We start from the raw sequence: 27,610 nt of genomic DNA, 5'->3' as shown, positions 1-27,610 counted from the left end.
TGTCTAAAGTAGAAGCTACGTATGTTAATTAGGTCTGTATTCTAAAGCGTAGTTATGTTTGTACGTTGCGAATTTTTCTAGTAAAGATTATAATTTGATTTATGATTAATGCAATTTCGGGTTTGATTAGCTAATATGGATGAAATTATATTTACCCCAACAAGTTTCGGGTACGGAATTTCATCGAAATCTGTCCAAAAAATAATTGTATTTGTTTATGGCTCATATAAATCTGTTGTGCCAGATGAAAGGATAATTACTGAATAATGGGATAATTGGGGGAAGAAATCGGTAATGTCCGATTATAATTTACTGTCTAGTTACTTAACTGGAGAAAAACAAAAGACTTCAGTCAAAATAGATAGTTTAGGACCGAGATTTGAACCCGGAAGCTTCCTAATAAAACATGAAATATTAACCATTAAACGACCACGTTAATAGACAGATGATCGACACATTTTTAAATCGCATTCACTTGTGCACATTTTACAAAATAAACCTATTACATCAGTACCCAATGAGAAACATAAAAAATGTTGAATTTTCCCCAACACATTTTAATAAAGTCTCACTCGATTATTAAAAATTGCAGAATAAATGGATATTTTAATTTCAGCAATTGCATTTTCTTGTATATAAACAGTAAGCAGGAAACTGAAGCCACAACTCCGTTTTATAACGCCGAAGCAGCTGTTCAGGCAAGGTCTCCTTCATTTGTCCTCGGCCTCTCCCACCCTTCTGCGAGGCAGTGTCTGTTGGCATTTCATCCCTCTGATGGTCTCTACGCTAACTACGACACGTAACAAGCTTTAGTACAATAAGAAATTCGAACTGTTTCTTCCTGTATGTGACTAATTTCGTAGTACAAATACATGTGTAACTGCAACAGTGATGTAAAGAAGTCCCTTACATCCTTATCTGATATTCAGCTGTTTGAAAACTTCTCAGTCCCAACAGTTATTTACCAAAGAGAACAAAAAATTGATAGTGGAACCACCGTTCCCTAGTTAACGTTGAATAACGTTTAACTGTAGAAATAATATTTGTACTGAAATAAAATTTTATTTACACATTAATGTATACCTTTACATCTTATCTATACGTGACGTCATCCGACGAGAGCTTAACTCTGTGTTGCGTCATGTACTCAACACACTCACTCTATAACCGTTCTTTGTTACCAAATAAATGGTCAAAACTCCTAAACCGTAAGATTTAGCTGAAATCTATTTGCAAATTTGAAAAGCTCGTGTATATTTACGTATTTCACTCGCAATATGTCCAGATCTAACTCTTACGCTTTAGACGTGGCAAGCTGTTGAAGTTAAGGAACGAGGGTATAGTTATTACATGTTTTGGGTAATTATTTCAACAATGTGTAAAATATGCATTATAGAATAAATTAAACATCATGTAGAAAAAGCCCTTTATTTACTCTTTAATTTATATATATATGTTTATATTCTCTATCTTACATAGGTCTCGAGTTATTGGCGTTTGAAGAAGTTACACACCAGCATTACCTTACATCTTACAGTTTCCGTCGAGGGTACCGTGATTTTATAAACGTTATTCAACGTTAAAATCTATACATTGTAATTTAATATGTTGGTAGCATTCACATAGGGAATTAAGTAGAATGAGACCAAAGCGTAGATCAGAGGATGTTATTAAAATGAATCGCAGATAGACTGCACAGTGCGATATAACTAGATTACGTTGGATCAGTTTTCGATTCAAAGAAGCTTTTTAACATTTTGATAAACCGCCTGGTTTCATGACAAAACAGTAAATTCAGTTGATAAACTAAGTAATTGCTAAAGGCGATACTTATAATGAAATTAATAATTTCCACTCGAAAACGTAGGTGCAGGCCTGTCTTAAAATAAACGGGATGTGAGAATATGGACTGTATTTACATGGTCCAGTTTAGTTTCGGGTTTTTGTAACACGGTAATAAACATTTACATGCCATATATTGTGAGTAGTTCGAGGAACTGCTTCTTGGAGATTCTTAGAACTTAATTCTGCCAGAATAATGGAAAAGAATAAAAATGTTAAATGACATCTTATGCAATTTCCGAATTATAAAACCACTGACTAATAAAGTTTAGTTATTTATTTTTGTCTTCTTTCTGAAACACAAACAGAGGGGAAAGTAATACGTAATCGACCCTTGACGACAATGATGTTCTGGATTAGAACGTCGCGTAGACTTGTCGGAGGATGCCAGCGTTTCCGAGAATCATAATATCTCCTCTTCAGTCCTGTAGATGGCGACAGCTTATTTCTCTGAAATGTTGTTCTTCTTTTAGAGTGTACAAGGCGTCATAATCCAGAATAACGTCATCATCTTCACCACCCTGAGAATCTTAAACATCAGACCTTTTAGTTTTGACAGCAGTCTACGTATGACTTGCTCTGTGTTACAAATTTTAGCTGTCATCTGCCACATGAGGGCCGCCACAATATTAAAAGGGAGATAAACTGATTTGTAGCTTCAATAAGTGAACACTTAGGATTGAGAACGCGTAAGGAACGCATTTGACCATCTCGAGCCAGAAGTGTCAACATAGTGAGTAGCTTTTGGTTTGCTTTGATAGAGTCCCGTTTGATTTTCGGCCTGGAGGAAAATTCCTCTTATAATTTTTTATTTCTTTCCCCAATAACTCTAGGAAAATGACCTTAATGTAGACCAGGACAGCTTCCTTCTAAATCCCTTCCGGTTCGTCATTCATATCATCCTCTCACTCGACTGTAGAGCTGTCGCAGTCAAGAAAACTTAGCTAAATAACAAGGAAAAACACGTTCGTAAAATTGCTTTCATTTCTGTTCGTCTTAAAGAGGAAGGACATTGCTGCTGTGGTCATGGTCGTTAACACTCTTCGTCTCTAGATTGCTTAACGTGACTCCAGCAGTGTTAGCAGCTGGTAGTCGTAGAGCGAGCGCATGTGAGGGAATTTACGGAGTCACATTCGGGAAGCAAAAAGCACACAGCATTATAAGAGGTGCGATCGGAAGGTTTCAAGACTGTGTCAATAGAGGGCGAACCGGATGTAGTACGAACTTCTGCCGCTAGGGGGTGCGGTCTACATTCATAGTGAATCAGTGTGCCAGCCGGCATCATCGAATTAGCATTTGTTTCTTAGTTACGGGCGTTTTGGTAGTGCATTACACCGACCCTCCTGCGATTTCGGAATGGCGTGTGCATCAAATTTTGACAAAGACTCGCCAAAACGGCTACGGAAATCTATGAAATGCTAAAGCAAGCATTTGGGGAGTCCGCAATGGGTCGTGCACAAACTTTTGTGTGGCATTCACGTTTTAAAAATGGCCGAACCTCTGTCGATGATGACGAGCGTTCTGGACGACCATCTTCGAGCACAACGCCCGAAAATGTTACGAAGATTCGGCAGGCCATTCACGAAGATCGACGTCGTACCATCAACGACTTGTGCGACATTGTTGGGATAGGCTATGGGACCTGTCAGCTGATTCTAAAGGAAGAACTCCACATACGACGCATCGCAGCCAAGTTTGTGCCAAGGCTCCTGTCTGAGGACCAGAATAGAATCGACTTCTCGTTTGTGAGGAGTTCAAAGATCTTGCCGGATCGCCGGATTTAGCTCCGTGTGACTTTTTCCTCTTCCCAAAGATGAAAATTCAGCTAAAGGGAAGGAGATTTGAGACGATAGAAGAGATTCAGGCAGAATCGCAGATGGTGCTTGAGAGGCTGACAAAGAAAGATTTCCAGGGATGCTTCCAGGCTTGGCAGCGGCGCTGGGATCGTTGTGTTCACTCACAGGGGAACTACTTCGAGGGTGATGGATGAATTTAATACCTGAGACGTCTGGAAACCTTTCGATCGCACCTCGTAATTACATAAATATGTAAAGTAAAAGACTTTATTGCAAGATGTCGGATGTCTTTTAAATCACCATCAAGCTTTAAAAAAGGTGTGCGTTTTGGAGTACATTCCACCCATATAATTTATGTACAGAGTGTACGACCAATCAGCTGTAATGAGAGCTGCTTATCAAGCCAGGCACGAACAACTAGTGTAAAATGTGTTGGAGCCCCCACCTTGCATGAAAAGCAGTTTTCCAAACATTTTCTTACTCACAAATGGTAGCCCACACAAAATCTGAGCAAATATTAATGTCGCTCACATTTCGTGGAGTCTCGTAGGAAGTATCAACAAGTTCTATACACCAAAATTTTGCCTTGGGCCGGTATTCGGTTCTTCCACTTGTCATACCCGTGTCCCACTCCCTACAGACAATGGGACACGGTTTATAATTAAGTTTCAGTGCAACTGAATAAGGATATACAATATGTGCTCTGACCTAGAAGCATTTGTAATAATTTAAATGTAGAAAGTGGATTGTCAGACACCCAGTAACGTAAAACGAAGTTACTTGGTTACTTTTGGATCATGCTGATCACTGAACCAACAAAACACTTTTCGTGTGTCTCAGGCATTACGATCAATATCAGGTAAAAGGGATACGCAATTACAAGGATAGCCGACGGGAAACTTTCTGGTTCAAGTTGCTGCAAAACTTAATTTGAAGCCAGAACATCATCACGAACTTCTCGGTAACAGAACAGATACCGTGCTGTGTGTTCACTTTTTACGGCCTGAAAGTTGGTCTTAACACTTACAGAGAGAAGTAATCTTTTCCTAAAGTCAAACCAATTTCTTCTTGACATCAAACTAGAACGATGTGTAGCGTTTCACTTTCGTCAAAAATATTTTATTAGCTACCAAGTATTACGTACCATTGCTCTCCTGATTCAGAACAATTCCGAAATAATCAAAAGACTTCGAAGAGACACAACAAAAGTAGAGAAACAGAACTGAATAGTAAAAGAAATCAATTAATAAGTTGATATAATTGCGTCATATTGTAAATTAAAATTTAATTTTTTCCGTCTAATCACAAATATATATAAATAAAATTATACATAAGATATTAAAATATCATTTACATATTTGGTACAACTTTTTACTACATGTTTCGGTTACATTGAACCATCTTCAGGTGTAAAGTTAAAAGTTAAAAATTATAATCTTATAAACTAAAACTTAATTACTGTTGTTGTGTAACTTCTGATGATGTTTACTTCAAAATTCATTGGAGTGAGGGTATATTTTGAAGTGATAGTGGTTTAACATTGGCCTGTAACGTAAATAATTTAAATATTCATCAATTAATGTAGTTTGCTAATTTCTCAGTTATAATATTTAAAAGTAAGTTTTGCATTTAGAGGAAATTAATGAAAGTTCGAAATTTAAATGACACACTAATAGAACTGAATTCGATTACAGCTGTCGCCTGCGTTGTTAAACCATATAACGTGGTAGAAATTTTTCACAATGACTCATCACCCTGACGATGGAGGCAGCAAGGACCTCTAAAACGTCGGCAATTTTTGTACTAGACTACACGGCGCAACAACCCAGGACACAGCCATATTCATATTCGCCACCTTAAGAACCTAAAATCTCACTGAAGTAATTCGACTCTTAAGTATGCTTACTCAAATATGCGTAAGACGACGAAATGACTTGTTTTTTCGCAACGATCAGAAGTCAGGACAACAGGAAAACCCGAAAGACTGACCTGCTGAAATGCTGTCGTGTGATCAAAAACAGAAGTTTTAACTCCTCGACGTACAGAGGAAGGCGTGTATTTGAACAAACACTTCTTTGTGTATTTTTGGGATATGGTGAGACGACGTCTCTTTCGAATTGTGGTAGCTAATGGGCCCTTTGTCCATCCCCTATATCAGCGTTTCTCAACCTATGGTACGCGAGCCAATATCGAGTGGTAAGCGAACTAAGTACAAAAATCAAAATATTAACATAAATAAGTTTTCCCTGAACGCATTTGGTTAGTGATACATTTAATGTGTTATATTATAATTAGTGGTGCGCCAGCGATAAAGGGTGAGAACCCCTGCCCTGGATGATACGTGTGTAATATGCAGCAAATGCGAAATGATATTAACAGGGGGGAAAACCGAGGGGTTGGAATAACAAACAACCTATTACGGTGCCAGTTTGTCGGAAACGAATCTGAACAAACCCGCGTCTCCGCGGTGAGAGAACAGCTCCCTAAAGAGAATGAAAACACGTTTTCTTTAATAAATACGAAACGACTAGAAAATGTTAGTTACTTGTATTTGTACATTGTACGCCTGTACCATGAGTAAACTATATTTTAGTGGTCTTAATTATTTGTTGAAATGTTTTTGGGTAGAAAACGAAATCCTTTACGGTTCCACGGGCCGGAAAATACTGCAGAAATTACTTCAGTGGACTCACTGCCCTTATGGGTGTCGTTACCAGAGAAATCCACAGTATCTGATGCCATTGTTCACAGCTGCTCTGGGGGGGGGGGGGGGGGGGGGGATGCGGGTAGAATGTTGTTGACCCACATCCTGAGTTTCCTCAACGTTGAATACACAGCTGAACAATTACAAACCTTACTAATCAATGGACAAAGGAAGTTTTATTAGGCGTTCTCATTCGTGTATTCTTAGTTTAATACAACCCTATCTCAGCTTAATAGGTAACACAGATACAGTTTAATCGATGACTGAAAAAAATATGGGGGATAATTTAGATGGTCGTGGTATATTTTATGGTGCTGGGATTTTGTCTATAGGCACTAAAAGAAACCACAGAAATATCAATCATGATAGTCATTCTTCGGCACATCATTTTTTATTTATCTAATGACACTATCATCAGCTCAGGATTATAAAATACAGAATGAGAAAATGATAAGTAAATAACAAAGTTAAATAGGATGAAGCGGCCTAATTAAGATATTATCCCTGTATATACCTGGAGAGACTGAGTAAAGTCGCAAACCTCAGTCAGGATAGTAGATTTCCAACTGAGAACGTAACCCACGATATCCTGATAATGAAGCAAAGATGCTGAACACTACATCCAGTAGTTGCACTGTTATCTCACGCTGATAAAAATTAAGGATGGGTTTGTGTGTAATAAATATCTGTGCGTTTTAAATGAAATTCCATTCAGTTTCATTTACGGATATAAACAGAGACCGGTTTGCGTTTATAAACGTAGGCTCGTAAAGAAACGGAATCCGGGTGTATATATTTACTTTGCAGCTTTCAAGTCTCTTATTTCTGCAGCCACAAAGTAGTCTCTACTGCTCAATAAACTACCTCACAGCTGAGTCCAGTCTCAGTAAACGCTCCAATTGGGATTTATGAAATCCTTCCACCTCTTTTCCGTATAATTTGTACGCGTATAAACCTTAATATCATAATATGTCTATTAAAGGACGCCATTAATCCCAGCAAGAAAATAAATAAATCGCCCCGACATCCACAAAAAAAAAACTTCACCGGAGTAGATTAAATTCTTAGTACAAGACCAATCTCATATATACGATTTAACATTTAAGATATATTTCCTGATAGTGAAATGGCTTAGTAGTGAACAAAATCAGAGTCCACTTTATTCAACAGCAAATCTAGGTCTTTGTTTTCTTACTGGCATGTAATAAAAAAACAAATGAGCAAAAACTACGTTTTCCTACATAATCTACAAATTAGCTGCCCAAGTCCTTACCAAACATTTGTGGTCTAGGAACCGTTGTGGGCTGACAAAACACTTGTGGTACACCAGACCAAAAACAAACGCCACAAATATGAAGACATAAAACAGGGAGGATTTTGCATGGAACACAAAACAGAAACACGGTGCTCCATGCTGCATGCAGCAACACTTTTTGAAAAGCTAATATGCAATATGCTCTGCAATTAATAAAATAAACATTTCTGATCATAATTTCCTCGTTTTGTAAGGGGAACTAGGCTTATGGTAACATAATCTTATGCCTACACATGTCAATTTACACGTAACACCTAAAATAGTAGATAAATTTTCGTATAAATTGGTATACTTCTTAAATTTTATCATAAAATTTTATAGTTTAGATGCGTCATGTTTGTGTTTTCAATTCATACATATATTTATTCTTCAAGTCTATACACAAACTATATTAATATTGATGTTAAAAATTAAAATTGATATAAATATTTCGCGCTATTCATAGTTTCCTCGATGTTACAATTTGCGCTATATATTACAACATGTTTCGATGTCTCAGCATCATCTTCAGGTTTTATTTTTAAAACTATTCAATATTTTTTTAATGCACGCTTTTCAGTATTTGTAGAGAACTACAACCTACAATCTACAAATACTGAAAAGCGTGCATTAAAAAAATATTGAATAGTTTTAAAAATAAAACCTGAAGATGATGCTGAGACATCGAAACATGTTGTAATACATAGCGCAAATTGTAACATCGAGGAAACGATGAATAGCGCGAAATATTTATATCAATTTTAATTTTTAACATCAATATTAATATAGTTTGTGTATAGACTTGAAGAATAAATATATGTATGAATAAAATTTTAACACGGCAGCCGTCTTAAAATAGAAGTCTGATATGATATTTGGTCGATTCAATATGAGTTTTTTGTAGGTTGTACTACTAGATATTCGAAAAATATGAAGGTTATGTAGAGGTCATACTTCGTGCCATGGCGGCAGTTCAGCGTTTGGTAGTAAGAAGAAGGCTTATTACTGTGACTAGTTATGTACACCTTTGAGCGGCGACAGGTCATAAGCATAGCTACCAATTCCGTGTGATTACTGATCTGTATGTTAACTGTAACACATATAACGACGGTACGATACTTTGCGGTTATAACGACAAATGTTACGTCACCAGAACCTACACAGAAATAAATAAATAAATTAAGAATTTGTTAATTAATTGTTCCTGCTAACACACCTTACTTATACTGAGGTGTCTTTGATTAAGTACTGAATAGATTTTAATTTCTTACAATTGTTGTTTAGTGCAACGTAACAAAATATTATTTTGAGTAACTGCCTAGATCCTTGTCATCGTGTAGAAATCAGCTGTCAGAATTAAACCCCTGAAGCCAAAGATCGTTTAAATAATATTAAAAGGAGTTTAACTCTATCTAAAAAGACACAACACGTATCCATTACAAAGATCAATTGGTTAATGTTATTTAAAGAATACTCGCTATTTAGAGTATCACACAAAATACATTTTGTTGTGAAAAATTCTAAGAGTCTCACTATAGAGCTTCGTTTTGATCATTTGCTCGACAGTAACTTTTGATTTCATGTGGTTTCTGTTTTGAAACAAATGCCTGGCAATTTGCGTGCAACTGATGTACCGAGCCAACGCGTTGCCTCCTGAAAATTTTTCTTCTAAGCTTAAGTTAAATGCTTGTCGATATTCAGCAATCACCTTTGCAATGCCAAACACCCGGTAAGAGTCTTGAAGGGTTTGCAAACAAACTAAATGGAATTTTGGCAGAAAAGACATTTACAAATCACGACTACATTTCCGTAATTAAACAGGCAAGCTTATTGTTCTGGGCTGAAATTACAGCAGGCTTTCGTTAATTGCTTACTTTTTCATTTCGAACAACTGAACTGTATAAAATACTGTGACAAAATCTACAAGAAGAAAATCAATTCGTTATGGATATTGCCAACAACCACTATTAAGAGAACAATGGAACGCAATTAATGAACACCAAACAAAAGAAGTACGTCCATGTAGGTACGTGCCGCATAAACAATGAACGATCTGATATTGAACAACTAACAAATGTACAATAAATATGTCAACGCCAAACTGTAGGTTTTTGTGTGCTGGAATAAATTACGTATTTTTATCTGATCCGTTCGTCCCACTGATCTGTTGTAATAATGTACGGTTATTTTTATTTATTTAGTGTTCTGTCTGACGACAGGTCCATATGAACAGGATCCTTCCATCCCTTTCTCGGACTGGGACCTGTTCATATCCGTTCTTGGCAGATGATCCAGAAGTGGTTTGCCATTGCCTTCTTCTGTGTGTGAATGGAGTAATTGTTGGGATGCCACGGAGAAACCGGGGAAGCTCCCGGAGGAAAACTCCGTGTTGCCTAGACCACGGCCTTGCCCTACACAAGTTATAAATTCGGGCACCGCCGGGAATCGAACCCGAGACCCCAGGAGTACAAGGCCAGCGTTCTAACCGCTAGACCACCGTGGCAAAGGAACTAAATACACAGCGAAGAATAATTATATAGCAGTTAAACTCATCTTATTGTCAATGCATTTTATCTAACGGTACATGAATCACCTATTTTCGTCGATGATGTTCATTTTAGACGCAATTACATAAATTCTGGTTTTCCTGTTGTACTAGATAAGCTAATTAAACTGCACACTTTATAGTCGCCCAGAATGTGTATAATATCATCCACTCGTAAACTTATCTTCGGATCCTGGAGTTGTTCAAATAATTAATCCTGCAAATTTCACCGGTTTTCACATTCTCTGATCGCAAAAATCGAACCACAGATCTTTGTTTTCTGTCAATATAACGACAATGTGAAACGTGTAATAATATTATCACTAATAAAAATTAAATGAAGATCCTACGTGAAAATGAGGGAATGTTTATATTAGTTACATCGACCATATTTACCGGTGCTTTCATTGTGTTAACTTTGAGGCAAACGAGAAGCACGCACATGTTAATATTTAAACAAAGGAAGTTCTGTATATTAGGATTTATTAAAGTATTTCAGAGGATTCATAAATGTACGTATTAGTAAAATTAACCCTTCATACATGTAGCCGTCAATGTAAACGTAACTTTATAATGAAAATATAACACTTTAATGAAAATCTGATAAAGCGCTGAGATATTGGCCGGTGTTAAAACTCATTTATGACTTTAACCAATGTGGCCCTGAAAATTAAAAAAAAAATACCAAAATAAAAACTGCTTAAAAGTCTAATGTTTGCTTATAGGCATAACGAGTTAGCGCCTAGTCGGTCAAATTGATTTTGATGATACTGCCTGTATGCAAAAAGAACGTACAGAGAGGACGAAGCTACGTTTCGATTTCCTTCTCTGAAAGGCATAAAAGCCTTTAAAGACGTGCACAATTTATACAGTGTTTTATGTGGCGTGATGTTGGCAAGCTTTTTCATACTACTTCTTGTTGACTTAACTCTTGATTTCCTGGATGCGGTATTTATGTCAAGGTGATAATGAAATACGGTGTAATTCTCTGACAATGTCATGTTCCCTTATCCAAGCAACGCTTAAAATTTCGACAAGGATTTAATTACGTCAGTCTATAATGGACAGAGCGCTGTGTTGATGGAAAACACAATTTGCCACTTTACGTTTCTACAGTAATCTGTAATTTGTAACGAGTACGTAAGCTTACGTCAAGCTTCTGCACCCGGACAGTCCTCTTTGGTTTGGGTCTAAAGTATTACTCATCGTTGATAATTTTCTGATCTTCCAGATTAACGATAAAAGACAAAATTTAAATATTATTACAAAAATATTTTGCCTTGTGTCAAACTGAAACACGTTCCACAAACGTTTCATTGCAATCTAATTATCTCATTCAACGTCTGTTTCTCTTCAATATATATGTGTGTTTGACATTTATATTTGAATTTAAAATTTTTACGTTGTTTTAACATTTCACGATAAACATAATATTTACAATCTTATGGTGATAAACGTATCCAAACATGCAGCCAGTTATCACTATGGATAAAAAAAGAACAAGCCGTGATGTCTAAAATTTGTGTATTTTATTCTACTTGAAAGAACACAAACGGAATTATTAAATAAAGATAAAGAATAAACGTGAAATTATTTTACCGCAAAGTATAAGTTACTGACAATATGAAAATATGGCAAATTGTCAGGTGAGGTCGGACAGGATCCCGAGAACCATCTCTGTACATGCAAATTTCCTATATATAGTGTCCCATAAAGATGTATTTACATTATAATACGGAATATTAACCTTGTTCATTAGCTGCAAGGCGATGAGGACACGTGGTGCCAAACAGGACGAGGCGCTACCCTATTGCAATTCTGATGTCAGGGCTTTTCTTGACAACTTTCCCGATGGATGGATAAACGATGTATTGGACGCAGGGGATCTGCTGAGTACCCCCACGGTCGCCAGTATTAACCCCGCCAAGCTTCTTACTGTGGGGTACAGCACAAAGCCAGCAAAACTTCAAAATATCTAGCAAGAAATTGAAAGGTCTTTAGCAGCCGTCCCGGCAATAACCTTAGTGGCCGCTTGTCAGTCACTTTCTATAAGCTGACGGTGGTCATTCTGATCAACTGAGCTAGATTCGCTAATTCACGAAGTGCCAATGCTGACGTATGTAATGGCTTAGTTTATTAAAATGTCTATTTAATGCACTGAATGTGTATACGTCTTTCTAAAACATACTGCATAATTTTTTTCAAAACAAATCTAAGTATTATGCTAACATAGCAGTATTACGTTAAGAGGGTCAGCGTAGAGACCGCCACGGAGTAAATCTGCTTTAAAGTGGCGACGCACGCATGCAATACACACGTCTATCACTCTCTTTACATACAATTTCAAACCAAGAACAAAATCTTACGTGGGATTCAGCGGAGGATGTGAACGAATTTGTACATCGTTACAACAGCGGCATTACTGTCAGAAGATGTCACTAGAACCGAGGTCTGAAGTAAAAAATATTCTAGAAGGTAACATGCGATATCCATACTGTAGTTACAAGCGACATACCTTTTATCTTGGCTTATCGGTGCACGTCCTGGTATGAGGCGTCTGCTGCCTTCGTGACTGGAAGAGAAGAAAATGAAGGTTGATAAATGTATGTGCATTTTCAGATCAAGGCAACAAAAGCAATCCAGAATATTATTTCCACATTCCAAATTACAGCTGTCGTTTTACAGTTCCCGGAGAATCGTGTCATGGAATGTGCTGGATGTTATTAATTTACAACATAGATACTATAATTAGTTTTATAAAAAAAGGTATAGCAATAGACCTTCACACGGCTTCAATTTCAACTCTTAAAAAATGACATTATCTGAAGACTTTTAAGACCGAGAGACAACATTATGGCTTTCCTGTTTACAATATAGTTTTATACCTCAAAAAAACGTAAACACGTAAAGTTTGCTCGAAATACAAACTTATAAGTATGCTACTTTCTTTCTGTTAACATGAAGATTATACAGATGTCAATTATACCACCTACAACCTTGAATTTCTTTTAAAATTTGAGACAAATGTTGTATTAAATTTAACGACAAGATATAAAAATTACGACGTTATGGTCTTGTTTTCATTCCGGCTTTGTCACCAGAGTGAATTCTAGAGTGACATTTATACTAACCTAGAATCTTTCAGGAGAATAGACTAATTCCAAGACAGTTGCAGATTAAGTCAGCCAATAGATAGGTTCTCTTTAGCGAAAATTTAAGCGACAAAATTAGCTACTCTTCTAAAAAAATGTTTGGTATGACTCTTATCGACATGGGGACTCAATTTATCGGCACTCACATATTAGTCTCATTGCTTATAGAAAGAAGACATGAATAGTAGAGAAAGTGAACACAAATACGTACAAGACTGGCAGGAGTTGTGTTGGGGACAATGTGGTCTCAAAAACTAGTATAAAGCCAACTACTATTCTATTGTAAGACTTGATATTCATCGCCCTGATGACGGAGGCAGTATGACCTCTAAAACGTTGGTTAACATCGACCAGACTACACAGCGCAACAACCCAGAAGACAGAAATCTTCGTACTTATCGCCCTGATGATGGAGGCAGTATGACCTCTGAAACGTTGGTAAACATCGACCAGACTACACAGCGCAACAACCCAGAAGACAGAAAACTTCATACTCATCGCCCTGATGATAGAGGCAGTATGACCTCTGAAACGTTGGTAAACATCTACCAGACTACAATGTGCAACAACCCAGAAGACAGAAATGTTCATACTCATCGCCCTGATGATGGAGGCAGTATGACCTCTGAAACGTTGGTAAACATCGACCAGACTACACAGCGCAACAACCAAGAAGACAGAAATCTTCATACTATTCTATTAATAAAGCTGACTCTCATTATAGAAGGGGGTTGATTTCCGAATAAAACAAAAAAGTGTTTAACGGGAACCGTATAACAATCACCATTTTCATTTTAAATTAGCACCAGAATTCTTCGATGCTACGCATCACATTTACTGATAAGCCTGGAGAAGGTTCGACGAAGGTAACAGGCATTAAAAATTAGCCGTGGATAAGATACTGATGCCCCTCGTGATAACGAAATAAAATAGCAGATATGCAATAAAGCGGATAGCTAAATCGCGTATAACAAATGTCACCTATACTTGTTGAACGTAAAAATCGTATTTTTGATCTTAGTAAAGAATTTAATTATTCGTGTTTTTTTCCGTCTAATCACAATTGTATATAAATAAAATTATACATAGATATTAAAATATCATTTACATATTTGGTACAACTTTTTACTACATGTTTCGGTTACATTGAACCATCTTCAGGTGTAAAGTTAAAAGGTTAAAATTATAATCTTATAAACTAAAACTTAATTACTGTTGTTGTGTAACTTCTGATGATATTTTAATATCTTATGTATAATTTTATTTATATACAATTGTGATTAGACGGGAAAAAAACACGAATAATTAAATTTTAATTCACAATATGACGCAATTATATCAACTTAGTAAAGAAAATAATTAGTTGCAGATTCAAGAGATTACTAACTTTCTCTTAAGACTCATAGCCGAAACAACATGAAATGAATGCACAATGTGGAGGTTATCTACGTGAATGCGTTTCACCTCTAAAATAATATATAGTGTTGGAAGACTGCGATAATACTGTTTAGCGGATTTAATTTTAATCCTTATCGGTTCAGAACAATTATATTCAAGTATATTTTTGTATTTTTCACGGTGCAAGTAATTGGGGTAACATAAAACAGGAACAGGCCCCATGGTGGTCAACACAGAAAGTCAATTAGAATTTAGACTGAATTTTAACCTATCAAAATTACTCAGTTCATTGATCTACCTACAGCACGTGGTACCTTCATACGTGTTCACGAGAATTATACGACGTAAAATTAAACCTTTTGAAGTCAACTAAACTTTTCTTATGTCTTGTTTGTGATGCCGCCCAGTCTTGTCGCTGATCATCAACGTTTCGGAGGGACGTATTGTCTCCATCTGAAGGGTTTCGGTCAAGTTGAGCTGAAATTCAAGCATGAAGATCATAATCGACATCTTCACGCCATAAAAACCTCTAATATTTTATCGGTTTATAAAAAGTCTAACACAAAAGTTTATAAGAAAACTGTTATTTCTTTCACACAACATGCTCGGTTCCCACATACATCACCATCTGACCATCGTCTGGTGATCAGGTGATGACGTTATAAAGAATGCATTGAATATAGTTGTATCTCACAGTCTGTTTTCTTGTATTTTTTGTGTTAGCCTAAGCCTAGTCAGATGTTCTAATTTAACCAAATATTATTCCGAATATAATATCAGAATACACTTACACGAAGTTACATTCTCGTTATTAAACTGAATAAATTAATATCACTCTCTTCTGGTTTGTTGGGTCGTGGAGTTTCTTAGAAATTTACTGACGTTTCAGAGGGACAATGTGATAGACGCCCTAATCATGTCTGATGATGGAGGCAGAAGGAACCTTTGAAACGTCGATAAATTTCTACGATAAAATATTTTCACAGTCGTAGCCTTGAGAATAAAAAATATCACCGAATGAAAATGATGCACTAATATATCGATGGCGTACATGACCCACAGAGCTTAGTTTCGTGTTTTACTTGAGCACCAAATCACACACAACAGTTTAACTTGTATTTCAATCTTCATACGGGATTAAATAATGCACTCTGATGCGACCAATGTGTGTGAAGCTCAGAGTTTTGCCATGTATAATGGGCCAAATCTCAATATACCATACACCTAATAATATTCTATTGATTTAGGTACAAATAACCAGTGCAATAACGGGTTAAAGATCATATTTTCACGTTCTAGACTAATTAAGGACTATTATAACATTCATGTCAAATCCGAAAGTATGAAAATACGGTTATATAATGTTCCACGAATCGCATAAATTTCACAGAACTCGTCGTCATCAGGGGAATAATAAGCCATACATCCGCAAAGTTTGATATAAACAGGATCATAATTTATCATAACACGAAACCATTAACACTTGCAGACAGGAATTAATCTTATTGGGCACACGTCCAGAAATCTCAGCAGGAATGTATAAATTATCACCGTTTCCTCGATGGCTCTTTCTGGCGTTATACTATGTAACCTTTCCCTCTAATGTTCAATAATATTAATATTAAGGAGGCAGCTACTGAGATAAGCTCTGTTTACCTCTCGATATCCAATGCAGTACCTATATATATCGTTCCTCAAATGCATCAAGTCCTTTATATTATATGAAGGTACTCATTTTGTCAGAGTTTGTATGGGGTCTACGAAACACTAAGATTGTAATGAAAACAACATTCAGATTTTATTAATTTTTGTGTTTCTCTATGTCAGTTCCAGTAAGCAAAGAAGCTATGACGCAGGTATTTTATTTATTTATTTCATTCTGATTTTCGACTTTCTGTCAGCTGCGACGTTTTTACGGCGCCATATTGAAATATGAATGAGAAGTTGTCGTGCTACAAAAAGGTATTTTCAGGAGGAAATGACCATAACTACGAGCTATCTCAATTTATCCTCAACGTAAACGTAAAGAATGTCGGTCATAGTATTTTGTAATGGTGCCCGAAAGGAAATGAACACTTAATGAGCATTTTATATTCGTTCAGCTGGTTACATTAACACTTTAAAAAAATCCAAAGTGTTTAACCGTGTCTACAACAGCCAGTCATTGTGCCTTATTCTTATTAAGTCTAATCCTATCCAAAATCGCATACCCTTTTCGTTCAGATCCATTTTAATATTATCATACCTCCACGTCTATGCCCCAAGTGTCATCCTTTTCACCGCCCGAGCTGATATGTACCATCTATATCATCTTCTCAGATATGATCACCCTAATAATACGTTTTTTTGGCGAAAAGCACAAATTATGTATCCCCAGTTTTACCATCTTTTTTGTTAGTCCTGTCTCTTAGATTCAAATATTCTCATTAGCACATCAGTACAGGCCAAAGTCTGTTTCTCCTTTGATACGAAAGATAAAGTTTAGCACCCGCATAATAAGACGGGTGAAATTACAGTTTAATGCATAACCTCTTGGGAATAAGCCGCATATGATATTGAAGGTTTTTGATCGTTTCGGCAAGCACTGTACTTACCATCTTCAGGGTGAATGTCTTTTGGAAGATTCGGATCAGATCACGAACATCGAAATGGAGTTAAAAAAGTCAATGGACTCACAGAGGCAGGGGAGGGGTAACCCCGTGGTTGCGATTTTTATATTCGAATATTAATTTCTATATGGACCTTGAATACAGGAAGATCAAAGCTTCTGGACTTGGTTAGTTACTCATGGACACGATAATGAACATTCGGGTTGCATACAAGACGGAAAACGTCTTGCGTAGCTGAGCTGAGTGCTATTTATAAGCTTCTGCATGAGTTGTTGGTTAGTGAGCTAGTTACTGTCATTCATAAGTGACTTTTGGATAGGTAAGGAAATACAGTCATTAAGTGGCACCTACTCATGAGTCCGAAATAATCCAGTCAGGAACGTAAATATACGCACGTAGACCGATTCATGTCCCCGTGCAGAACGCGTTTTTTCTCTTCCTAAATCATATACTGGCTATCGGGCCCACCCACTCTGATACTGGGGCTAAAACGGTCGGAGTGTAAGACGACTATTCATATTCGTCTAGTGCAGAGAGAGGGATACTTTATCTTCTTTCTTTGATACTTTGTGAGCTGGTTTACCTCATCAGTAAAGTGACTGACTATGGGCTGAATGGCTAAATTTCATTCCAGGTAGAGATCAAGAACTTTTATCTGTTTGGGTCTGATCCATTTATATCCGAAAAACTGCAAATTTATATATGAAGATTTCTGTCTTCTGGGTTGTTGCACTGTGTAGTATGGTAGATTCATCGCCCTGATGATGGAGGCAGTATGACCTCTGAAACGTTGGTAAACATCGACCAGACTACACAGCGCAACAACCCAGAAGACAGAAATCTTCATACCCATTGCCCTGATGACGGAGGCAGTATGACCTCTGAAACGTTGGTAAATATCGACCAGACTACACAGCGCAACAACCTAGAAGACAGATATCTTCATACTCACCGCTGTGAAAACCTCAAATCATACAAACTTATATATATATACGAGGTGCTATCGAAAGGTTTCCAGACTGCGCGTATAAAAACCCGTACACTTATCTCAGGTATTAAATTCATCCATCACCCTCGAAGTAGTTCCCCTGGGAGTGAACACAACGATCCCAGCGCCGCTGCCAAGCCTGGAAGCATCCCTGGAAATCTTTCTTTGTCAGCCTGTCAAGCACCATCTGCGATTCTGCCTGAATCTCTTCTATCGTCTCAAATCTCCTTCCCTTTAGCTGAATTTTCATCTTTGGGAAGAGGAAGAAGTCACACGGAGCTTACAAAGGAAGTTGGAGTCGGTTCTTGCAAGATCTTTGAGCTCCTGACAAACGAGAAGTCGATTCTGCTTCTGGTCCTCAGACAGGATGCGTCGCATGTGGAGTTCTTCCTTTAGAATCAGCTGACAGGTCCCATAGCCTATCCCAACAATGTCGCACAAGTCGTTGATGGTACGACGTCGATCTTCGTGAATGGCCTGCCGAATCTTCGTAACATTTTCGGGCGTTGTGCTCGAAGATGGTCGTCCAGAACGCTCGTCATCATCGACAGAGGTTCGGCCATTTTTAAAACGTGAATGCCACACAAAAGTTTGTGCACGACCCATTGCGGACTCCCCAAATGCTTGCTTTAGCATTTCATAGGTTTCCGTAGCCGTTTTGGCGAGTCTTTGGCAAAATTTTATGCACACGCCATTCCGAAATCGCAGGAGGGTCGGTGTAATGCACTACCAAAACGCCCGTATCTAAGAAACAAATGCTAATTCGATGATGCCGGCTGGCACACCGATTCACTATGAATGTAGGCCGCACCCCCTAGCTGCAGAAGCTCGTACTACATCCGGTTCGCCCTCTATTGACACAGTCCTGAAACTTTCCGATCGCACCTCGTACATACATGCATTCAGAGGGTGCAGCTTTATTCTTGTGTAATTTATGCTGGGCTACCAGCAGGGACAGTGTGGATGTGTCCTGTATGTACGTAGGTCTATATACACACCTCGCTTCATACAGGACATCAGATCCTATTCATCTCAGCCTTCCTCGAGACTGCACCCTCTCTTTCACTGATATACTATTGTTTAGACGGACAGCATGAAGTGATGAGCCGTCGCTTGCTTTCGTTAACAAAGGAATAACTAAATCCGCACGATGGTTCCCCTCCCTCTTCAAGCTCAAGACGTTAAGGACACAATTCAGGAGCCTAAGATGTGCTGAGACCCGCTCCAGGCTCTGAACACGGCAATTTGCAGACGCATAAACTCGAACGTGGGGGCATGTGATAATGCCAACCTAACTGGAACAAAGGAGCAGTTGGGACGTTCACAAGAACAGATTTTAAACTAGCATCTGAACGCTTATTTCAGGAGCTTTAATTGATTAATAAAGCGCAAACGCATTCTGCAAAGGCCACGAGACAAGTGAAATGGGGCAATTCGTATCGTCTCAGTTAAGATGCCACGATCCTCACTCCCTCTAAAATTCCTTTCGTTCAACCACGCTCAATTAATTCTGAATAATAAATTCTAAGAAACAGGCCTACTCAATTTCGCCTCGTTTCTTCAACAATTCTCTTGAGACCTGCTCATATTTCTGTTACATATTTAAGTAATACTCTAAGCACTGAGCTATAAATTAATCACATAATTTAGTTTTCAATTTCTGAGCATAACATCCACAAGTACAAATTTCGACTAGGTTAAATTTTAGAGATATGACATCACATTTATCACAGTCTTTCGATCGCTATTTAAGAAGACTATTTCTTACACAACTTGTACTTGTATTTTGGCACAGTCTCCATTCAGAATTTCTTATGTCTAGCCTTATCTCTTCATAGATAACGTCATCAAATCTAAGGTTAATTACGAATTTCGCGCGACTGCCATGTTGCCTTTAAATGTTATAAAAACATGTGTATTTAAGTTGAATATTTTTATAAAGCATATTACAAAGCACAGTATCAGGACTTGAGATACTCTTTCTCCCACTCAGCAGCTATTATGTCGGTATAAACTTATGAATGTCACAAAACGAGAATTCATCGTCACTGGTGGTATAACATTCATACCAAGACCAATAAAATTACGTCAGTTGGTTCAAGTGTAATTATAACGGGACAAACGCCCGGGGCACGCCGAGAGACTGTAAATGCTCATTATATCAATTATTCATCAATTGTAGCATTAATATCTACAATATTGTAACAGCTGTAATTTCTAAATTCTGTGAGTATAAAATTATGGAATAAATGTCTGAAATAATGTAAAAGTGATCCTACCAAAAATTAGCATGTTCCATGTTCCAAATAGATTCTCTACGATCTTTTGGTGCGTTCACAAATAATCGTTATAAGAATGTGTCCATTAGCTTCCGAAAATAACAGCTAGAGAATCTCTGAACGAATTTTTCACAGATTTGACGATGGGGGCTTTTATTAATATTTTCTGACATTTTAAATTCTGTTTCAAATTAAACAAAATTGACGGATACTTTATATAATGACCTATATGCGTTCTGCGTCCGGAAGTGACTTAGTGGGGTGTCCGCGTGTGGGGAATCCTGGCAATGACTAATTACCCAGAGAGACAGATAACATTACAACCACACGGAGAATCCAGATTCAAACGTCACTGGCGCAGTCCATATAGGTCGAAGTTCAAAGGCCAAATGTCAAATCCTGTCAAATGTGCTAAATTTTTACGCTGTTGGTATATTTCCAAACATGTCAGAATCTCCTAGAAAGTGATGTACATTATTTATTATAAGATCCGAAATGGAATCCTAAATAAGCTAGCGACAAATACCAAAACTTTCTGTTTTAGCCTTAGGTAGTGTGTCAGAATTTTGCGAAGGATTCTGGTTTTATTGAAGTAAGAAAAAAGCTACTTTATCTGTAGTTTACATCCAATTTATAGTTAGCTGTTCACAGAGAATCCCAAGTCAGAGAGCAGAAATGTTTGAGAATAATACAAAGCTAGTCTAAATAATGTTCCCGATTTGAAAGACATGCTACTCACGTTTAATGAAATTCAGATGCACAAAATTGGTACCGATGGAAAGAGAAACTCTCCAAAGTTTGTTCTGCGGGATACCGAGCTCCGTGCTACCTCTGACGGTGGATTTATACGGGCTGCGTGTGAAACTTGAACGGACCCGCTCCACTGTTTCCTCGCTTACTGACGGGCGGCCGGTTGACTTTCTGTTACAAATGCAGCCCCTTTTCTTAAATCCGGTATACCACTTACGAATTGTATGCCCATTGGGTGGATCTGCCGCAAACTTGGTTCGGAAATGCCGTTGCACACCAATAACAGACCGGTGAACGTGAAAATCCAGGACACAAAATGCTCCCGTATTCGATGGCAGCCATTTTCTCTCATATCGCCCCTGGCGGCGAACAATGTTACTACACGGCCGCGAAGTATACCAACATAAACTCGGAGAGTTTCTCTTTCCTCGGTACAAATTTTGTGCATCTGAATTTCATTAAACGTGAGTAACATGTGTTTCAAATCGGGAACATCATTTCGACTAGCCCTGTATTTCAACCAAAAATTGATTACGGCGTCACAAGGCACTTGGTGTGCATGAAGCATGTCAAGTTGGTAACAATGTACCGACAGCCCAGAAGGGATTCAGCTACAGTGTATTATTAACTAAATCCGCAAACATCTTGATAAGCTGGAACTGACATCTAAACTTACGATATTATCCAAGTTTCTAAGGTTACAAAGTTGGACATTGGCATAAGTCAAGCTTACATGTTCATCACATACATATATGTTATGGAGTGAGCGGAGGTCTAGCAATGTTTATCACTTTGAAAATTATAATTTTAAACTTATAATAATTAATAATTATTAACCCCACATCCAGTAGTAGCAAAGAAACAATTAGCTAAAAATAAATTAAGAATGGATATCCCTTCTAGCAGTGCAATTGAAGCTATCCTCTGATACCAAATGCATAATTTACTCTTTGAAGCCAAAATTTGCCTAATTAATAGTTAAGAATTCAGTACGTACCGAAAAGAAAACATCTCTCCACCATTACAAAGATAAACTGATTTGACGTCGTTTAAGGAAATAATAGCTGTTTACAATGAAAATCACACGAAATCCATAAAGACAAATTGAACATTTGATGATTTTTTAAACTATTGGGACATTTAGTTATACTGGACATTGAAGGATTGATGTACGAATCGAAACTGGAGCGTTCAATTAGGTAAACTGTGCATTACCTAATGAGGAGTTACAGAAATAAAAATGTGTTGCCATGCTCATAAGAAATATCAGGTATTCTAAATATAAATTAAGTCTGTGATAAAATTAGAAAAAAATCAAAACCTGGAATTTTTTATATTCAACTCAAACATTGTTATAACCATATCCGCGTTAGAAAATACTAACATATATATTACACAGAACATTAATTTTGTCAATCTATATGACTGTGAACCATGGTCTCAAAGTATCAAGAGCGAAATATAAGCAAAGAGTATTCGTACACAAAGTGGTCAGGATAATATGTAAACCAAGGACGGAAATTTATGATAATAGACCTACAAAACAAAGCACGTCGTGGTTTATGTAAATCTTGTACCGTTGCTATAATAGTTGAATTTATGTTGCAATTATACGCCGTGTGTGTAGCGTCTTCTTGATCTTCATGTCATGATATAGGCACTCTTTTCTCTTACAACGCAACGCACTCATTCCGGTTTTTTTACCCCAAAGTCTGCGTCGGTTTCGTCGTCGTTTCGGCTTAAACTGCAGAATTATTCTGGGTTTCCTTTCATCTGTCATTCTGTACAAAAAAAGTTTCTAAACTTCGTCTGTGTTCGTCTATTTTGTTTCGTATTGTTTTTTTTGTTGTATCCTTATATTTTCATTCTTAATACGAGCTAGTCTAACAGAGTTTTCGACTTTGTACGTGCATCATCTATACTAATTGTGTTTTTATTTATCTCTTGCTGTAATTGTTTGACTTCTCTGATGTGTATCATCATGTCTCGTGCCTTAATTACCTAAGACTGATTTCCATACAGCAAGGACGGTAATCTTTTTGTCTCTTCTTATTTCAGTATTTAACCCTTCAGCTTACTGCCGACTATAATGATCATCTACTTTAGTAACCAATAACTATTAATGATGTATTTATGGGTGTCATATGATTCTTAGTATAAATAACAATTATTTCCTTTAATAGGATAAACAAATTGATCTCTGTAATGGCAAAGTTTTTTCTTTCATCGGTACGGACTATATTATTAAACAATATTCAAATTTCGGCTTCAAAAGATTAAGTTTATTCTTAAGATAGTCAATCACTGCAATCAGCTATGGTCTGAAAAATAGCGCATATATTTCTAGTACTCTGGATGTGAGAAATTACAGAAAACATTAACTTTGTACATGTAGGAGATGGGATTATGGGAAATAAAATTAATAGATTTTGGAGATGGGATGATAATATTTAAATGCAGCTCAGATACCTAAATTGTATGGGTTCGATCAGATTCAGCTGGCTCAGTACAATGGCGGAATCTCATGAATATGGCAAAGATCTTTGGAATTCCATAAAAGGTGAAGAATTTGTTGATTACCTGAAAGATAATTATTAGCTTTGCATTAACTCTGCTACACGGAGTTACAGCGTACTCCGTGTCATGGAATTTGAAGCCCCAAGGCCAGATAAATCGTACAGCATATTTGCATCCAGTACCAGCAGAGCCCAGAACGTATTGGCCGAATTGAACATTTCAACCTTCCGTAATATTTGCATCTCTAATACGGCCGGTGAGATTTTTTGAGCACTGAATTCTTCGGTTCTACGTCAATGTAACGGTAACTTTGTAACACATTTGCTCTTTGCTTTCACAGTTCAAGTAAAACACTCGCTGCTTTTAAGTTTTGCCCTACATACGTGGAACGTAGCTCATGGTTGAAAATCTATTCCTTCGAGAACTGCATTTCTTTATATCGGATTGAATATTTTAGTATCCATATATCATAAGGGTATTCGATTCTTTCATCATTGTCCTCATAACATATGATACGACAACTCTGGGATTTAACTTCGGTTTCGTCTTCAGCGTCATATTCCTTCTGAAACGAATTCTGCAAAACATTTCTGAAAGCGAAGCGGCTGTGTGTGTGTGTGTGTGTGTGTGTAAGCCTAAGTGAATTTCTGGTTTCTTTTCTTATTCCTTTATCCTAACAGCGCATGCCCTCCTGTGTGAATTTTACTCAGCGCTCAGGCACAGTTTATTTTACTGAAATATACGAAACTTTATGTAAGAATTATATGACTTATGATTAAGTTAAGTGCCTGAGAGTTATGTTATACGTTTGAGAAAAAATACATGAGGTTAATATGGTACATAAATAATTATAATGCCTTCAGGTTTTTAGTTTTGATATGACTTTGACGCATGTGTTTCTCCCGCTGTAGTGACATCACTGTCAATGTAACATACGACATGTTGATAGTCGGAGACAATTTCGATGCCGGGACCCGTTTAAATGTCGCTATGAATTTTATGTTTTTATGATTCCAGAAATTTCATGTCGTCTTCGCAACAGCCAGTCATTGGATCCTCCTGAGCTATTTACATTCAAACCACATTCTCACTTCGTCTCCTTAAAAACAAGTATATGATTATTTTCATTCTATTTCTAGGTCTACAAGCGATCTCTTTCCTTCAATTTATCCTATTGAAATTTATAATGCGTTCATAATTTTCCATTTTGCGTGCTTCGTAAGATATATGAGTAGACCAAAAGTTGTAATTACTATGTAGTTCACTGGACTATACACAGCACATTGAAAATTCATCTTGGCACAATACAACTATCAATCGCTCTCAATTTTGACCACTGTTTTTCAGTATCATGTCTTAGGTTAAAATTTTCTCCCGTATAGATTAGATGTTGGGCGCTGTACATGCTAATGATAGCGCATGAGATAAGGTTCGTGTCTCTCGGCGTGCTCGATTACACAGTGCACTCAGCTTTATTGAACATAGTCACTAGAACCACAACATTCAGACTTAAGAGACTGCATTCACCTAATGGAAACTGTATTAAATGTAGGACGTACATGACAGAAGTTAGAATTCAGAACAGTATTCCGCAACGTTTTTTACCCGTAGCACACCTTGATTTGTCAAGGAAACCAAACGGCACACCACAAAATTTCTACTCACCAAAATGAAGTACGAACATACACACCGCCATAAATATTTGTCTGGGAGCTCGTATATAAATCTTTGCCCTATAGGAAAGCAGGCATACGAATAGGAAACAAAACACATGTTGGATAAGACCGTCGATGATGAATCTGTGTATGTATCACGAATTCTAATTAAAAAATAAATTATATTGCCTTTTTATAACTATAACGTGGGAGTAAGTAATTTTAATGACGATTCGCGGCTCACCTGAAACCTTATGGCGGCACACTGGTTGCGGAATAGTGATCTACAGAGCAGTTACATGCAAATAAATATTTTTTGAACAAACATGCGAAAATGTTTTGAAAATAAATATAAATAAATTAATGCAGCGCAATGGTTTAAAATGCGTGGAGCTGTAACTCCACTCTCTATAGGCGTAAGCTTTTGACGTATTAAGTGATTAAGCACAGAGATATACGTCTTCATTGCAAGCTTCTTCATTAAGAACAGGGAAAACTTCGTTTTTGTTGATCCTGCTTTTGAGTGATGGCTCCGTGGAGACGGTAAGAAACTTCGAAGGGTTGATGCCGTAAACAAAAACAGGACCATCAGAAGTGAATATCCACGAAAGTCTCAAATCGTGTATGGGTATAACTTTACATTTAAATTTAAACGCATATAAAATTCTTGGCAGTCATAGAGAAATTTTATTTTGCTTTACTCCTGAACTTATTAATAACTTCATAACAAATTTCTATTAAAATTAGTTAAAAATCTCATTTCTGACACACCGTTTACATATTTCAATGCCCAATATCAGTTAACGTTTAAACGTGTTTTGTGTCTCCGTTAATATTAATTATGGTAATTGCTTTTTTCCTTGTTTCTTGATGCATTAACAAATTCTACCTATATTTACGTGCATACGGGAAGAAGAAACAGACACGGGCCTACCTTAAATTGAGTAGCCTTTTAGATTTCATTTTATGCATTTCGGTGGGTAGAATTGCTGGAAATTAAATTTTAAAAAATCCTTTGTTTGTAATTAATTCTTGTTAAGATTCTGACTTGAAACCTTGCAGCCGTAAATAATGAACTGATAAATAATTAATTATTTAAGGAATCTGTTTCAGTTGAATAAATTATATGACATTTAAGATATGACAATATTATCTCATGTGACTAATTTGTAAACGATTTCTAGCGAGACGACCGTAACCTGCAATCGTGTGTAGAGACTGAGGAAAATCAAGAGAAACTCAACGCAACCGATATGTTGGCGGAGATTTAAAGTGGGTATCTCCTTACGAAAATAAATTTAGAACAGTCCCGCTATACTAGAATACCCTGCGTGTGGTATATTTAAAGGAATTCAATGACTTTCAATAGCTACTAATTTAAGTGCAAAAAAAGAACCTAACCTAACCTGTCGCCATTCGAACAGAAAGAAAGAATTGTGAAATGAAGACAGAAATAAAGTTTCTTCTCCATATCTAGAGCGATATAGCTTCACTAGTCTGAAGAATCCGAATACAAGTCTACAGCTTACTGGTGTACTGTCTCTGTGTTCTTGATGAATATGGAGATAAATTGAAGGAAATGTAGTACAGTGTTTATCCAGACACGTTTAGACTTGATGGCCAATATTCATACTAATTTTAAAGGAGACAGACCCATAGTCTGGACTGTCTCCTAATATGAGACCCTACCTTATCAGAGTTGGGAGGTTCTACCGGAAAGTACTGAAAAGAAGTGGTTCTACTATGATGCAAATCACAAATGTTATATTTCTCCTTTCATTTCAGTAATGGCTCAGCGCTAAAGAAACCCTCCAAACAAAATATTATTTAATGTTTCATGTATTTAAATGTTTGTTGTCACACCCCTCACACACGAGATGACAACGTAATGTTTCTCAAATATTAATTTCCTGTTTCATACGGAGAAAGCACTGGCATTCTTTCGGCATGTTGTGCTTTTATAATGCAAATCTTGTAATATATTCTTTGAATTAATTACCTTTGACACATTTAATTTGAAAGGCGGTCGCATTTCAACAGAACGCTTCTTGTGTTAGTAACACAACTGTGACCCAGAAACG

The 27,610-nt window shown here is 37.0% G+C and overlaps 1 protein-coding gene across 7 annotated transcripts in view; it reads right to left on the bottom strand.

The window, feature by feature from the left end:
- Window positions 1–27,610, bottom strand: part of LOC110837546 (limbic system-associated membrane protein) — a 421,660-nt gene that overhangs the window by 346,185 nt on the left and 47,865 nt on the right. For all 7 annotated transcript variants that reach the window (XM_022079800.2, XM_087343651.1, XM_022079782.2 and 4 more), the window contains one exon: window positions 12,697–12,753. The gene's annotated coding sequence lies outside the window, so the exon portion shown is untranslated. The remainder of the gene's footprint in view (window positions 1–12,696; window positions 12,754–27,610) is intronic.

Source organism: Zootermopsis nevadensis, unplaced genomic scaffold (assembly GCF_977971745.1).
Source record: "Zootermopsis nevadensis isolate Lab colony 2312 unplaced genomic scaffold, Znev_1.0 Znev_ptg000006l, whole genome shotgun sequence".
Classification (NCBI taxonomy): domain Eukaryota; kingdom Metazoa; phylum Arthropoda; class Insecta; order Blattodea; family Termopsidae; genus Zootermopsis; species Zootermopsis nevadensis.
This window is presented reverse-complemented; position numbering and strand designations above follow the sequence as displayed.